This window comes from Gymnoscopelus braueri (genome assembly GCF_963280865.1).
Source record: "Gymnoscopelus braueri genome assembly, chromosome: 10".
NCBI lineage: Eukaryota > Metazoa > Chordata > Actinopteri > Myctophiformes > Myctophidae > Gymnoscopelus > Gymnoscopelus braueri.
The window spans coordinates 55,658,200-55,674,017 of record NC_137611.1 but is presented as its reverse complement, the minus strand read 5'-3'; the positions used below and the strand labels follow the sequence as shown (position 1 = coordinate 55,674,017).

The 15,818-nt window shown below is 48.8% G+C and overlaps 1 protein-coding gene and 1 long non-coding RNA gene across 2 annotated transcripts in view; both read right to left on the bottom strand.

Annotated features, from left to right (window-relative positions):
• LOC308094152 (uncharacterized protein) overlaps positions 1-15,818 on the bottom strand; it is a 337,907-nt gene that overhangs the window by 237,444 nt on the left and 84,645 nt on the right. The gene's annotated exons all lie outside the window — the stretch shown is intronic.
• On the bottom strand, positions 840-15,356 carry LOC308094532. Its single transcript, XR_013933957.1, has 3 exons — positions 14,996-15,356; positions 14,003-14,200; positions 840-1,057 (listed from the first exon to the last, which is right to left on the bottom strand). It is a non-coding gene; the product is annotated as an uncharacterized lncRNA (long non-coding RNA).

Sequence of the window (15,818 nt, the reverse complement as noted above, 5' to 3'; positions counted from 1 at the left end):
AAAATAAAATCAGGGGGCGGACCGCCACAAAGTGTAATCCATAATGTCTCGCCCCAGACCTCTGGTCCTCCAGGGGGCGAGACAACAACAAGCACCTGTCTATTTGTCTGTTCTATTTGTCAAGCAACACCATTGAACAATGGAGTATACATTATAGCTTGGGCTAACGTTCCATCAAACGCAATCATTAACTCATTCACTGCCAAGGACAACTTTTACGACTTTTTTTCCAAAGGCCCACACTGCCACTGACGATTTAGTAGTGTTTGCACTAGATGGCGCACTTCTTTAACACATGAGTGACCATTTCATCCCCAGATGCACACAGAACCAGGAGATCACGTGAACCCAAGATTTACTGCTCTGTTCACTTCCTGGTTAACATATTTGAGAAATCACCTGTATCTGTGTTTTACTATGTATTTTTGACGAGACATGCTATTTTCAACAGCCTATAACAAGCGAACGGGGGGGTCGCAATTACTTTTTTTTCCCCGCGGAAGCACAGTGAAACCCCTGGAGAGAAATATTCTGTGACTACTTGAAAAGGTAAGAACATTTTAAAATGTTTGGCAAAGTCTGTGAAAGTGAAAGAGTTCATTGGGATATGCAAGGAAACATCTGGGAAATAAACATGATCTGATGGAGGAGATCGTCCGCATGTGTCAGTACTGCTCCCGTTTTGGCTACAGTGGGAAAACATGGCACAGGCTGACTAAAAAAGTGTTTTATCCCTAAGACACGACCCATAAGTGCAGTGTGAGTGCTTAGTCTTGTTAGATTAATACTAATGAAGTAATCATGGTTTTACCTGAGAGAGTGTCACACCTGGTCTTCCTATGTAGTAATGTCAATGTTGACACATCAGCCTCTTCCTGTTCCTCTTTAATCTGTAGAGGTATTGGCTCCTCCTGGACCAGACTGGGGCTCCTCTCCTCATGTTCTGGAGGTGGTGGTTCCTCCTGGACCAGACTGGGGCTCCTCTCCTCATGTTGTAGAGGTGGTGGTTCCTCCTGGACCAGACTGGGGCTCCTCTCCTCATGTTCAGATGAAACCTCTTTACACACAGACAGAAAGAGGAGAGAAGAGGTAGCATCAGCACTATAACTTCAAGTGCTAATGTCATTGGATTTGTTCTGCAACTTTTTTGGTTTATTTGTTATGCTCTACAGTGTTTTAATATTGTCCTTTTTTTGGTTTAAATCATGTCCTTTTTCTCAAACAGACTTACTACGAATAATATCTATACAGTTGACATTAACTTAATCTGCTTTACTACGGACGGACGGACGGACGGACGGACGGACAGACAGACAGACAATAATGGGGAAAATGGAAAGGTTCTTAAAAAGTCTGCAACATAAAAGATCGAGAAATAAAAAAAACTATAAAATAATAAAAGTTAAATGTAAACAAAGACAAGCCTTCAAATGAGACAAAGTGAGCTAAACAGTATGATGGTGGATAGGTAACGGCACATGGAGTGGTATGTGCAAAGCTGCAATGAGCAATATTCAGAGGTCCAACACTGACACCTAGAGGTCTTTTTCAGTCAGTGTCAGTGGAAGGAAAACAGAGGTTACAGCTCTTGGAAGGAAGCCGTTGTTCAGCCTGTTCGTTTCTTTTTATTGTCCTGTACCTTCTTCCAGAGGGGAGGGGAAGAATATATATACACTACAGGAGGGTCATTACTAAAGATAACGTTATTTAGTAAAAGTATCTATCTAAACAGGCACATTCCTGTTTAGCGCACATGCTTTAACCCGCTTGAACACACTTGAAGCCCAGCATCAATGGATCACGTCGTGACAATGTTGTGAGCTTGTAGATCAGCAATTTTTTGGCTAGATTTGGTCTTGGCGTGTAGGTCGAAGTACAGAGCCAACTCACGTCCAGTCTAGAGTAGTTCAAATCGGAGCAGCATTAAAGGGATATTTCACTGGTCATTTTATCGTCTACTCAGGCTTTTGTGAACCACCCAGACAGTTTTTTTGCTGCTTGATTCAGTATTTATATATTTTTTTAGGGGCACCGTGGCGCAGTCGGTAGCGCTGTCGCCTCACAGCTAGAAGGTCCTGGGTTCGATTCGATGGCGAAAGGGCCTACTCTGTGTGGAGTTTGCATGTTCTCCCCGTGTCTCCTAGGGTAGTTAATACCCTCACACACAAAAACATGTAGTAATCCTGGTCACTATACTGCCTCCCCCTGGTCAGCCGGGGCGCCTGATGGAGGGGAAGGGAACTGGTTGGAATAACGTGTTCCTTCCACGCGCTACGTCCAACCAGGGAAATTCCCCTCTGTCAGGTGACAAGAAGGTCAGTTGGCTCTCATGCATTGAAGGAGGCATGAGCTCAGCCCTGGCCTCCCTAGGCTGGTGGGGGGAGTGTAGTGCCCAGGATCACTTAGCAAATTGGCACCGGGTGAAAAAAGGGTTACAAAATCGAGGGATAAAAATTATTAAGTATTTATATATTTGATATACATTTTATCAGACACGCCCCCTTCCTATAAAAACCCTTTGTAACTTCAAAATCCATTTTAACCATGTTAGATTCATCAAATACACCCGTCCTTGGTTCTGGTGACTGATATTGTCCTTCTAATACGTGTTTTTTCAATTACTTTTTTCATTTATTTTTATTTCATTTTATTTTTTGGGGAAAATGAAAAATATTAAATACAATTTTTTTTTAAAACTGTGGAGTATCGCTGGGAGATCGCCTGTTAGGTAAGCACTACACCTCAGAGAGGGAGCGGGACAGAAACAGAGAGAGGCTTCACAGACACAGCAGCAGGCTGGGCTGCGTCATAGAGGGGCGTTACCTACCAATTGCCCTCATGAATCAGCCCCATCTGAGCGCACCTGTGTGATCGCCTAGGTGTGGCACCAAACTACAAAACAGTCGCTCTGTCTCAGTCTCAGCCTGGCTCTCTTGGTGAACAGACGGGTGCTCAGGCGGTAAGCGATTCTCCACTGTTTTCCCTCACAACTGTGTGTGTTAGTGAAATGTGAAACTAAAAGGACATTCTCTGTTATCTTCATAGGCAACCTGCAGGAGGAATGACAACGGATGTTATGATGAATGACAACAGAGGTTATGATGAATGACCATGGAAATTAAGATGCATGACAACAGAGGTTATGAAGAATGACCACAGATGTTATGATGTAATGCCCCGGACTCGGGAAGGAATTTATGTTGAACGTTAATATTATTTACCAAATATGAACATTTCTCTATGAGCCTGGCTGTTTCCTCCAATAAACGCCCTTGATTGGGTTTGTACCCTGACTTCTGCGTCTTGGCTTGTATCAGTTCCCCACATATGGTGGAGAATACGGGTAAACTGATCCACGCCAATACGCACAATGATGGAGCAGGCCAATGCCTTAACGGCCCTGCTAAGAAGCCAAACTGACCTACAAACAGCGGTACAAAAGTTAATTGATAGAATCAGCCGAGATGTAGCCAGCACTCGCACACCACGGGAGGTGCTCACCAAACTATCCCCAGAAGATGACATCGAGGCGTACCTGGAAGTGTTCGAGCGCACCGCGGCCCGAGAGAAGTGGCTGGTAGCAGACTGGGCCTCCCTCTTGGCCCCGTTCCTCACCGGCGAGGCCCAGCGTGTCTGTCGAGACCTGACCCTCGCCGATGCCCGGGACTATCGAAAATTGAAGGAAGCTATCTTGGCCACCCAGGGCTACAGCCTACCGGCTCGTGCGCAGCGCTACCACAGCTGGGCCTACAACTCGGCCCAACCACCCCGGCCCCAGGTGGCGGCGCTCCTGCGCACCGCGCACGGCTGGTTGACGACCGGTGGAGAGCCCCCTGTAATCGATCGACTAGTGATAGACAGATGTATCCGTTCCCTGCCGCCTGACGCCCGAAGATACGCCTCACAAGTGAGCCCGAACTCACTGGAGGCGCTCGTGGCCTTGTTAGAGAACCACCAAGTGAGCGTGGACATGATGAGGACCCGTACCGAAGCAGCCAAAACCCCCGGTGACGAGAAGCCCGGCAGTGACCGAAGGAGGTCGACGGCCCCGAACCCGTCCACCGCCCGGACTGAAGCCGCCGTCGCCGAAGGGCCCACTCGGGGCCCACACCAGCGGCGCTGCTACGTCTGTGGCCAGGCGGACCACATATCCTGGACGTGCCCAGAGAGAGAGAGAGATGTTTCCATGGGGACCGCAGCCAGCTCGGACGGCACCCGGCCCTGCCTCCACACCGGTACCAGCCAGCGACGCCAGACACGCCTGCCGGTGAAGATTGGCCGCACCGACACCCACGCCTTGCTTGACTCCGGCAGCGCCGTGACGCTCGTGCGGTCCGACCTGGCGGGGAAGCTCAGCACGACCACAGTTCCCGTGACCTGCGTGCACGGCGACGTGCGCCACTATCCCGTAACCAGGATCCACATCCAGACGCCGAGGGGAGACGCTGTGGTGCCAGCCGGCGTGGTGCCAAACCTGCCCGTACCGCTCCTAATAGGCGCGGACTGCGTCCTGTTCGCGCGCTACTGGGACCCCGGTTTGCTACGTGGGACCCCCCGCCGCCGCCGCACTCCGCGCTCGGGGCCTTTGGGACCGCTGCACGCCTGCCCGGCGTTCCGTGCCACCTCGCCGGGAGGCGTGAGTGACAGTTCCCCGGGGGGAGACGAAAGGAGTGAGAGAGACGAACGGAGTGGAAGAGACGAGAGAGAAAAGACAGCCGAAAGCGGGGACGGAGACCATAGACGCGAGGCGGAGGAAAACCCGACCCCGACAGACCGGGGAGTCGAGGACCCCACTGAAGCCGCGGACCCCTTCGCCGAGTTCCCTGGCGCCGAAGTACTCGAACCACCCCGGGTCGGGGAGTTCGCCACGGCGCAATGGAGCGATCCGAATCTGGACATGGCGCGCAAGAATGTAGCCGCCATCAATGGAAAGAAATGTGACGGGGTGAGTGCACTGAATCCCCCATTCTTTCTAGTAAAAAAAGACCTATTGTATCGAGGGGTGTTAGACAAGGGGGGGGACCTAATTGAACAGTTACTGGTTCCGAAGTCATATGTTTCACGGGTGTTGTACTTAGGCCACACGCACCAGTTAGGCGCACACCTTGGAGTGCAGAAGACATACGAGCGCATTTTGGCCCGCTTCTACTGGCCCGGTGTCAAGCGGGCAGTAGAAGACTTTTGCAAGGGCTGCCCTGAGTGTCAGAAAACCGCTCCACGGCCAACTTTCCATAACCCACTAGTACCACTGCCGATAATAAATGTGCCGTTCTCACGTCTGGCCATGGACATTGTGGGCCCTCTGCCAAAGTCCAGCCGGGGCCACCGTTACATACTGGTCATATTGGACTATGCGACTAGATATCCCGAGGCCATTCCACTGCGGGCGGCCTCGGCCAAAGCGGTGGCCCATGAGTTACTCATGCTGTTTAGCCGGGTGGGAATAGCGGAGGAAGTACTGACCGATCAAGGCACATGTTTCATGTCACGAGTTATGTCACAATTGTACAAATGGTTGAAAGTGAAACGCATACGGACCTCAGTCTATCACCCCCAGACAGATGGGTTAGTCGACGATATGGCCCCTGGTGCGAGAGCATATGGAGAAAGCGCAACGAGACCAGGCCCGCACCTACAATCGCGGCGCCACACTTCGCGAGTTCCAGGTGGGGGAGAAGGTCCTGGTACTGGTGCCCAGCAGCGAGTGCAAGTTCCTGGCAAAGTGGCAGGGGCCATACGAAGTCGTGGAGAAGATGGGGCCCGTGGACTATCGTGTGAGCCAGCCCGGCAGACGGAAAGGCCACCAGATATACCATGTGAACATTCTGAAGAAATGGAACTCAGCCCCTCCACTACCGCTGCCGGCGCTGATGGCCACTAGCTCCCCACAGACGCTGCCCCCGGTGCCTATCGGAGACGATCTGGCCCCCGCCCAGACTCAAGAGATCAAGGACCTGTTGGGGCGGAACCGGGACATATTCTCCGAGCTCCCCGGGCGAACCACGCTCACCCATCATGACATACGCACGGACCCGGGCAAAGTGGTGCGCCAGCGGCCGTATAGGATCCCCGAAGCCAGACGCGTCGCCATAAAAGAGGAGGTTGCGAAGATGTTGGAGTTGGGAGTCATCGAGGAGTCCTACAGTCCCTGGTCCAGTCCGATAGTGATCGTGCCCAAACCAGACGGGACGCTGCACTTCTGCAACGACTTTCGGAAGCTTAACGACATCTCCGCCTTCGACGCGTACCCGATGCCACGAGTAGATGAGCTCATCGAGCGCCTGGGCCCGGCTCGGTTCGTCAGCACCCTGGACCTGACCAAAGGCTACTGGCAGGTACCGCTGACGGACCGAGCCAAGGCGAAGACGGCCTTCTCCACGCCTGACGGGCTGTTCCAGTATACGGTGCTGCCCTTTGGAGTGCATGGCGCGCCCGCCACCTTCCAGCGGCTGATGGATCGGGTGCTCCGGCCTCACCGTGAATACGCAGCAGCCTACCTCGATGATATAGTTATCCACAGCCCCAGTTGGAGTCTCCATCTGCAGCACCTCCACGCCATCTTGGACGCGCTCAGACGGGCCGGACTGACGGCGAACGCAAAGAAAAGTCGTATCGGCCTGACGGAGACCGACTATCTCGGCTACACCATTGGACGAGGATGTGTGAGGCCCCAGACGCGCAAAGTGGAGAGGATCCGAGAGTGGCCTCGTCCCGTCACAAAAAAACAAGTAAAATCTTTTCTAGGACTCATGGCATATTATCAGAAATTTGTAAAAAATGATTCTACTATTGCAGCCCCTCTCTATGATCTGACGTGCCAGAAGCGGCCTAACCACGTCCTCTGGACGGCCGAGGCGGAGGCCGCGTTCCAGAGGTTGAAGTGTGCGCTCTGCGAGGAGTCGGTGTTAAAAGCCCCCGACTTCAGCCTGCCCTTCGTCCTCCACACGGACGCGTCGGGCACCGGGTTGGGGGCCGTCCTCGCACAGGTATTTGAGGGCGAGGAACACCCAATTACCTACGTGAGCAGGAAATTGTTAGATCATGAGAAAAACTATGCGACTGTAGAAAAAGAATGTCTAGCGGTGAAGTGGGCCATACACCACCTCCGCTATTATCTGTGGGGCCGTACGTTTACTCTCATCACAGATCACGCGCCTCTGAAGTGGATGGCCACCAACAAGGACCGGAACGCCAGAGTGACGCGCTGGTTCCTAGAGCTACAGGACTACCACTTTAAAGTAGAGCACCGACCCGGGAAGGACATCCCACACGCAGACGCCCTGTCCCGCATGTATGAGGTGGCAGAGATGGAAGCCCCCGGACCAAGCGGTGGGCTTAGGGGGGGGATATGTGGAGTATCGCTGGGAGATCGCCTGTTAGGTAAGCACCACACCTCAGAGAGGGAGCGGGACAGAGACAGAGAGAGGCTTCACAGACACAGCAGCAGGCTGGGCTGCGTCATAGAGGGGCGTTACCTACCAATTGCCCTCATGAATCAGCCCCATCTGAGCGCACCTGTGTGATCGCCTAGGTGTGGCACCAAACTACAAAACAGTCGCTCTGTCTCAGTCTCAGCCTGGCTCTCTTGGTGAACAGACGGGTGCTCAGGCGGTAAGCGATTCTCCACTGTTTTCCCTCACAACTGTGTGTGTTAGTGAAATGTGAAACTAAAAGGACATTCTCTGTTATCTTCATAGGCAACCTGCAGGAGGAATGACAACGGATGTTATGATGAATGACAACAGAGGTTATGATGAATGACCATGGAAATTAAGATGCATGACAACAGAGGTTATGAAGAATGACCACAGATGTTATGATGTAATGCCCCGGACTCGGGAAGGAATTTATGTTGAACGTTAATATTATTTACCAAATATGAACATTTCTCTATGAGCCTGGCTGTTTCCTCCAATAAACGCCCTTGATTGGGTTTGTACCCTGACTTCTGCGTCTTGGCTTGTATCAGTTCCCCACAAAACGGTCTGGGGGGTTCACAAAAGCCTGAGTAGACGATGAAATGACCCAAAGTTTTTTTGAAAGTGAAATATCCCTAAACTCCCTGCTCACCCAAACATCACACTGGAACGAGAGGTGTCCAAACACAGTGCATGGCCGTTACTGCTGCCAGATGTCTCATTTCCAACAGACATCTGTGAGATTCTTCTTTAAGATGAGTTAACAACAACATTCTTGTGAAGCTCTATAACTAAATAAAATCTAAATACAAAGTTGAACATGTAAGAAAAAATGATCCAAAGACAACTGTTATTGTTTAGCCGGGTGGGAATAGCGGAGGAAGTACTGACCGATCAAGGCACATGTTTCATGTCACGAGTTATGTCACAATTGTACAAATGGTTGAAAGTGAAACGCATACGGACCTCAGTCTATCACCCCCAGACAGATGGGTTAGTCGACGATATGGCCCCTGGTGCGAGAGCATATGGAGAAAGCGCAACGAGACCAGGCCCGCACCTACAATCGCGGCGCCACACTTCGCGAGTTCCAGGTGGGGGAGAAGGTCCTGGTACTGGTGCCCAGCAGCGAGTGCAAGTTCCTGGCAAAGTGGCAGGGGCCATACGAAGTCGTGGAGAAGATGGGGCCCGTGGACTATCGTGTGAGCCAGCCCGGCAGACGGAAAGGCCACCAGATATACCATGTGAACATTCTGAAGAAATGGAACTCAGCCCCTCCACTACCGCTGCCGGCGCTGATGGCCACTAGCTCCCCACAGACGCTGCCCCCGGTGCCTATCGGAGACGATCTGGCCCCCGCCCAGACTCGAGAGATCAAGGACCTGTTGGGGCGGAACCGGGACATATTCTCCGAGCTCCCCGGGCGAACCACGCTCACCCATCATGACATACGCACGGACCCGGGCAAAGTGGTGCGCCAGCGGCCGTATAGGATCCCCGAAGCCAGACGCGTCGCCATAAAAGAGGAGGTTGCGAAGATGTTGGAGTTGGGAGTCATCGAGGAGTCCTACAGTCCCTGGTCCAGTCCGATAGTGATCGTGCCCAAACCAGACGGGACGCTGCACTTCTGCAACGACTTTCGGAAGCTTAACGACATCTCCGCCTTCGACGCGTACCCGATGCCACGAGTAGATGAGCTCATCGAGCGCCTGGGCCCGGCTCGGTTCGTCAGCACCCTGGACCTGACCAAAGGCTACTGGCAGGTACCGCTGACGGACCGAGCCAAGGCGAAGACGGCCTTCTCCACGCCTGACGGGCTGTTCCAGTATACGGTGCTGCCCTTTGGAGTGCATGGCGCGCCCGCCACCTTCCAGCGGCTGATGGATCGGGTGCTCCGGCCTCACCGTGAATACGCAGCAGCCTACCTCGATGATATAGTTATCCACAGCCCCAGTTGGAGTCTCCATCTGCAGCACCTCCACGCCATCTTGGACGCGCTCAGACGGGCCGGACTGACGGCGAACGCAAAGAAAAGTCGTATCGGCCTGACGGAGACCGACTATCTCGGCTACACCATTGGACGAGGATGTGTGAGGCCCCAGACGCGCAAAGTGGAGAGGATCCGAGAGTGGCCTCGTCCCGTCACAAAAAAACAAGTAAAATCTTTTCTAGGACTCATGGCATATTATCAGAAATTTGTAAAAAATGATTCTACTATTGCAGCCCCTCTCTATGATCTGACGTGCCAGAAGCGGCCTAACCACGTCCTCTGGACGGCCGAGGCGGAGGCCGCGTTCCAGAGGTTGAAGTGTGCGCTCTGCGAGGAGTCGGTGTTAAAAGCCCCCGACTTCAGCCTGCCCTTCGTCCTCCACACGGACGCGTCGGGCACCGGGTTGGGGGCCGTCCTCGCACAGGTATTTGAGGGCGAGGAACACCCAATTACCTACGTGAGCAGGAAATTGTTAGATCATGAGAAAAACTATGCGACTGTAGAAAAAGAATGTCTAGCGGTGAAGTGGGCCATACACCACCTCCGCTATTATCTGTGGGGCCGTACGTTTACTCTCATCACAGATCACGCGCCTCTGAAGTGGATGGCCACCAACAAGGACCGGAACGCCAGAGTGACGCGCTGGTTCCTAGAGCTACAGGACTACCACTTTAAAGTAGAGCACCGACCCGGGAAGGACATCCCACACGCAGACGCCCTGTCCCGCATGTATGAGGTGGCAGAGATGGAAGCCCCCGGACCAAGCGGTGGGCTTAGGGGGGGGATATGTGGAGTATCGCTGGGAGATCGCCTGTTAGGTAAGCACCACACCTCAGAGAGGGAGCGGGACAGAGACAGAGAGAGGCTTCACAGACACAGCAGCAGGCTGGGCTGCGTCATAGAGGGGCGTTACCTACCAATTGCCCTCATGAATCAGCCCCATCTGAGCGCACCTGTGTGATCGCCTAGGTGTGGCACCAAACTACAAAACAGTCGCTCTGTCTCAGTCTCAGCCTGGCTCTCTTGGTGAACAGACGGGTGCTCAGGCGGTAAGCGATTCTCCACTGTTTTCCCTCACAACTGTGTGTGTTAGTGAAATGTGAAACTAAAAGGACATTCTCTGTTATCTTCATAGGCAACCTGCAGGAGGAATGACAACGGATGTTATGATGAATGACAACAGAGGTTATGATGAATGACCATGGAAATTAAGATGCATGACAACAGAGGTTATGAAGAATGACCACAGATGTTATGATGTAATGCCCCGGACTCGGGAAGGAATTTATGTTGAACGTTAATATTATTTACCAAATATGAACATTTCTCTATGAGCCTGGCTGTTTCCTCCAATAAACGCCCTTGATTGGGTTTGTACCCTGACTTCTGCGTCTTGGCTTGTATCAGTTCCCCACAAAACGGTCTGGGGGGTTCACAAAAGCCTGAGTAGACGATGAAATGACCCAAAGTTTTTTTGAAAGTGAAATATCCCTAAACTCCCTGCTCACCCAAACATCACACTGGAACGAGAGGTGTCCAAACACAGTGCATGGCCGTTACTGCTGCCAGATGTCTCATTTCCAACAGACATCTGTGAGATTCTTCTTTAAGATGAGTTAACAACAACATTCTTGTGAAGCTCTATAACTAAATAAAATCTAAATACAAAGTTGAACATGTAAGAAAAAATGATCCAAAGACAACTGTTATTTGGCTACATGTTCTTAAACATCTTAAAGAATGTTCACATTGTTTGAAAAGATAAGAGCTTTAACAAACAAGAAAGGGGTCTTCAACAGGTTTTTTTTTTTACCTTAAAGGAGGAGTTCACCCAAAAAAATAATTATTTTCTATCAATTACACACCCCATGAAGCCTTGATTTCATGGATTTATTTTTGTTTTTGTGGCATTCCTAAGACAATAATTTGATGACCGTGTGTATTTCCGGTAGGAGACACAAATAATCTACTTTGTGTCTCCTACCGGATACATTAGCCGGTAGGAGACGGGAATCAAATTATTAGCTTAGGAATGCGACAAAAACAAAAAAGAATCCATGGATTCAAGGCTTCATAGGGTGTGCAATTGATAGAAAATAAGTCATTTTTTGGGTGAACTCCTCCTTTAACCCCATCCCTTTTCTGAGGTGAACTTTAGCCATAGCAGATCTACAAGCTCACAGTGAGCTTGTAGATCAGCTATTTTTGGCCGAGAGGTATAGGTGTAGAGGGGAAAAGGAGAAGACGGAGCAACTATCAATGTGCGCTGTGAGCTTGTAGATCGGCTATTTTTGGCCGAGAGGTATAGGTGTAGAGGGGAAAAAGAAGACGGAGAAACTATCAATGTGGAGCATAATCGACAAACGGTAGCCGTTTTGTCAACAACGCGTCGGGTGCCCTTATAATTCACTGGGAAGCCAAAATATTGTCAGACTTTTGACTTAATGGAAGCGGGAGGGTTTTCCAATTCTTCCGTTTGTGTATCATCATTACCATCGCTGGCTTCAGCAGTGGCCATGGTGAAATGTAAAGTAGTAGTACAGACGCAACGCTACAGCGGTCTCTCTCTGTGTGTGGGTTTGTCCTGTCGTCTTTTTTTTCTCCCCCGTCGTAAGCACGATGCACGGAAAAACATAACAGCGACTCGAGCATGACTTCACCCGGACGTGCAATCGGATGTGCGCACACTATACTAATGTATTTTGTGGATTATATTAGACAACAACTAGACGGTTAATTTCGCGGATTTGGGTACTTTATATTGTTTTTTTTGTTACTTTATTTCGGGATTAGGGTTAGGGTTAGGTTAGGTTTATGTTATTTAATTCTTTTTTTTTTTGCGGTTAATTTCGATGATTTGGGTACTTTATTTTCGTTTTTTTGTTACTTTAATTCGGGTTTAGGGTTAGGGTTAAGTTGTTTAATTCTTATTTTTTTGATTGGGTGCCCCTGATTACTCAATAAAAATACCTTAAAATTATACTCGAGTACAGTACTTGAGTACATGTACAGTACTTAATTAGTTACTTTCCACCACTCTCACTGTCAGCGTTAGATTAAAATTACTTACTCACCTTCTGCAAAGATTGTCTTGGTTTCAGAGAGCAGAGCATGGTGGTAAATATGAACTTTTGCCCCAAACTTTAAGTCTTTATATTCCATATGTCCACGTCCGTGTGTAGCAGCCTTGTTTACCTTGTGTGTGCACTAACGTAGGCTTTACGTCGTCAAGCAAGCGGCCACAGAAGTCTGTTTCCTTTCAAAGCGATGTGCATTTCAAAATAAGATTTTTTTTAAAATCTATACTTGAAAAGTGTTATAATTCAACACACGTTTTATTTTGAAATACTACTGGAAATAGAAGTAGCCAGGTAGCCGTGTCCATGTGTTGACAAACACACCCAAGGCTCAGCCCTGCCTGGAGTGCAGGGCTGGTCTGGGACCAAAATTCAGCCCTGGCACTTTGGTCCGGACCAAACGTAACTAATAATTTGGCCGCGCGACCCGGAAATGACCGTAATAATCCTAAAACGGGAGCAAAAATATTATATATATATATTTTTTTTTTGACAATCTGAAGAGCGTTCCCACACGTGTTCACAGCGTTCCCCCGCAACGGTTGCTATGGGAACGCCGTTCCCAAGCGTGCAACGCCATTTCCACCACTGATCGTGACACCCCTAATATATATATATATATATATATATATATATATATTAATACATAGATATAGATTTATCATAAATCTTTTTCTCCCCAATTTAGTCCTTATGTCAATTGATTCCTCTCCACACACATTTTGTGTGTTGTCACTGCTGTTGTAACCTACTGACTCAACTGCTAGTGAGGAGCCGATACCGAATATGCCTCTTTTAGCAGCACTTCTCCATATTGCGCGGGCGGAAAATAGGGCCCTTAGTCTCGCCAGAAGCACACCCCCAAAACAATTAAAGCATGGTTTGAGCTGATTATGGGCCTCCGTCCGAGATGCAGATATGGCGCAACAGCAGATCAGAAACATCTATAACAGTAAAAGCACTGACAAATCTAACCTGCTACTACATACACAACCTTACTGCTAAAGCCTTTATACCCCCAGTATAGTAAAGCAGCAAGCACAATAGTAACTGCTGTTAAAATTTTAATCGTCACACATTACAGTCGTCTAAGCAACCCGGACACTATCACGGTTGGTGTGTAGACTCTACACACCAACCGTGATAGTGACCGGGTAGCTTACATTACATTACAGTCATTTAGCTTAGTCGGTAGAACACTCGCCTTTCGACAAAGAGGTCATTGGTTCGATCCCGGGTACGCCACATCAGCGTATGAGGCTGAGCTTGGGCGCAGCAATTTGTGTGGTAAGTACTGGGAACTGATGGTAGGTGTTGCACTCCACCTAAGCAATCTATCTCCCAGTGTTCTAGCACATTGAAACGGGGATAAGCTCTCGACTGCTACCGACAATAAGCATCTTATTTGAATTGTCACATATTTGTATTACACGATGCATCATTACATACCTAGAGGCAACCCATCAGTGCAGTGTGGGTGCTTAGTCTTGTTGTATTAGTACTTTTTTTTGTTTTACCTGAGAGAGTGTCACACCTGGTCTTTCGCTGCAGTAATGTCAATGTTGACATATCAGCCTCCTCTTCCTGTTCCTCTTTAATCTGTGGAGGTTGTGGTTCCTCCTGGACCAGACTGGGGCTCCTCTCCTCATGTTGTGGAGGTGGTGGTTCCTCCTGGACCAGACTGGGGCTCCTCTCCTCATGTCCAGATGAAACCTCTTCACACACAGACAGAAGGAGGAGAGAAGAGGTAGCATCAGCACAACAACTCAAAGTGATTTTCTCATTGGATGACATTTATTCTCCTGCTTTTTTGTTTGTTTGTTACCACCAGTGTTTTAATATTGTCCTGTTTTTCAATTGAAGTCATGTCCTTTTTCTCAAACGAAAATATAAATATAGTGCATAGTATAAAACACTATTTATACAGTTGACATAAATTAATCTGCTTTACTAACAACAGAGTATATATATGTGTATATATGTCATATAAAAGACCCCCACGTCGCATCCGCAACGCTTTGTGAGCTTGTATGTCAGTTATTCTCGGCAAGTACATACGTCTCGCTAGGGAGCGCCTGTCCAGCCAACACACAGGAGGACGTTGAATTAAATGGAACCAGCGCTCCCCAGAACAACAGGTTTGGGGATTTGTAGGGAATTGATTACATGAAAGTGGCAACTGGGCACGCTTTCATTCATTGCTTTTCAGTCTCAATGTTTGTAAACAAATAATTGGTCTATAGGAATAGTTAAACCGCTAAGAATCGGACCGTTAAGAGGGAATCCTTAAGGAGCCGGAATCGTTAAAATCCTAAATGTAGTTCCCAGTAACTTGTACCTAGTTCACAAGTCCAGCGCCCACTTCGTTTTAGTGCCCAGTTCCCATATGTATGCAGTGAAGCTACCCAGAAGCTACTAGGAAATGTAGTCCAGATAGTATCTTAGCTACATGTAGCTAAGGAGGTGGTGAACGCTTGTAAACATGGTAATGAAATGAAGCATGAGCCAACCTGCTCTGTGTAGTTTGATGCGTGGATGCAGCATCACGTCCAGCAGTTTGTTTTGTCTCTCCAGCAGAGTTTCTAGTGTCTCTATCTCTCTCTGGAAGAGATTAAACATGAACTCTGCAGCCGCACTGAGGCGCTCCAACACAATCACTCTGACATTAAGCTTCACACAACAAACATCAACATCACGCTGTTTCTCCAAAACACAGAATATCTCCTCTCCCACCGACGTCATGTGTTCATTTATCGACAGCCGTACAGACTCCTTTTGACTCATTTTACCTCCTTTATGAGACATTTTACCGCCTTTATGAGACATTTTACCTCCTTTATGAGACGTTTTACCTCCTTTAAGAGACGTTTTACCTCCTTTATGAGACATTTTACCTCCTTTACGAGACATTTTTCATGCTCTGTGTTATATAGCTTATATTAACAACAACACGCACTTACTTCCGGGTCAACGTGCTTCGAGCATGCGCAGTAAATGGCCGTGGACTCACTGGCGTCATCTGATTGAGGAGCTGTGTAACTGTCACTGAATAAAGATAGATATTATCTTCTTGTCTGCTTTCAGTGATTGATAAAGGTTCAATCATCTGATCTATCATATCATTATATATGTAGGGTTATCTTATATATGTTTTGCTTGCTGTTTGCTGTTATTGCAAATCTTACCACACTTGTACAGTATATTGTATTTCTCCGCTTCTACTTTTATGAGTTGTGACAATAACACTCTTAATTCTTTATTGAACATTAATTCAGAATTTAAAACTTTAAACACTTTTAAAATTACAATCCAAAACACAAAGACATGGCCTAG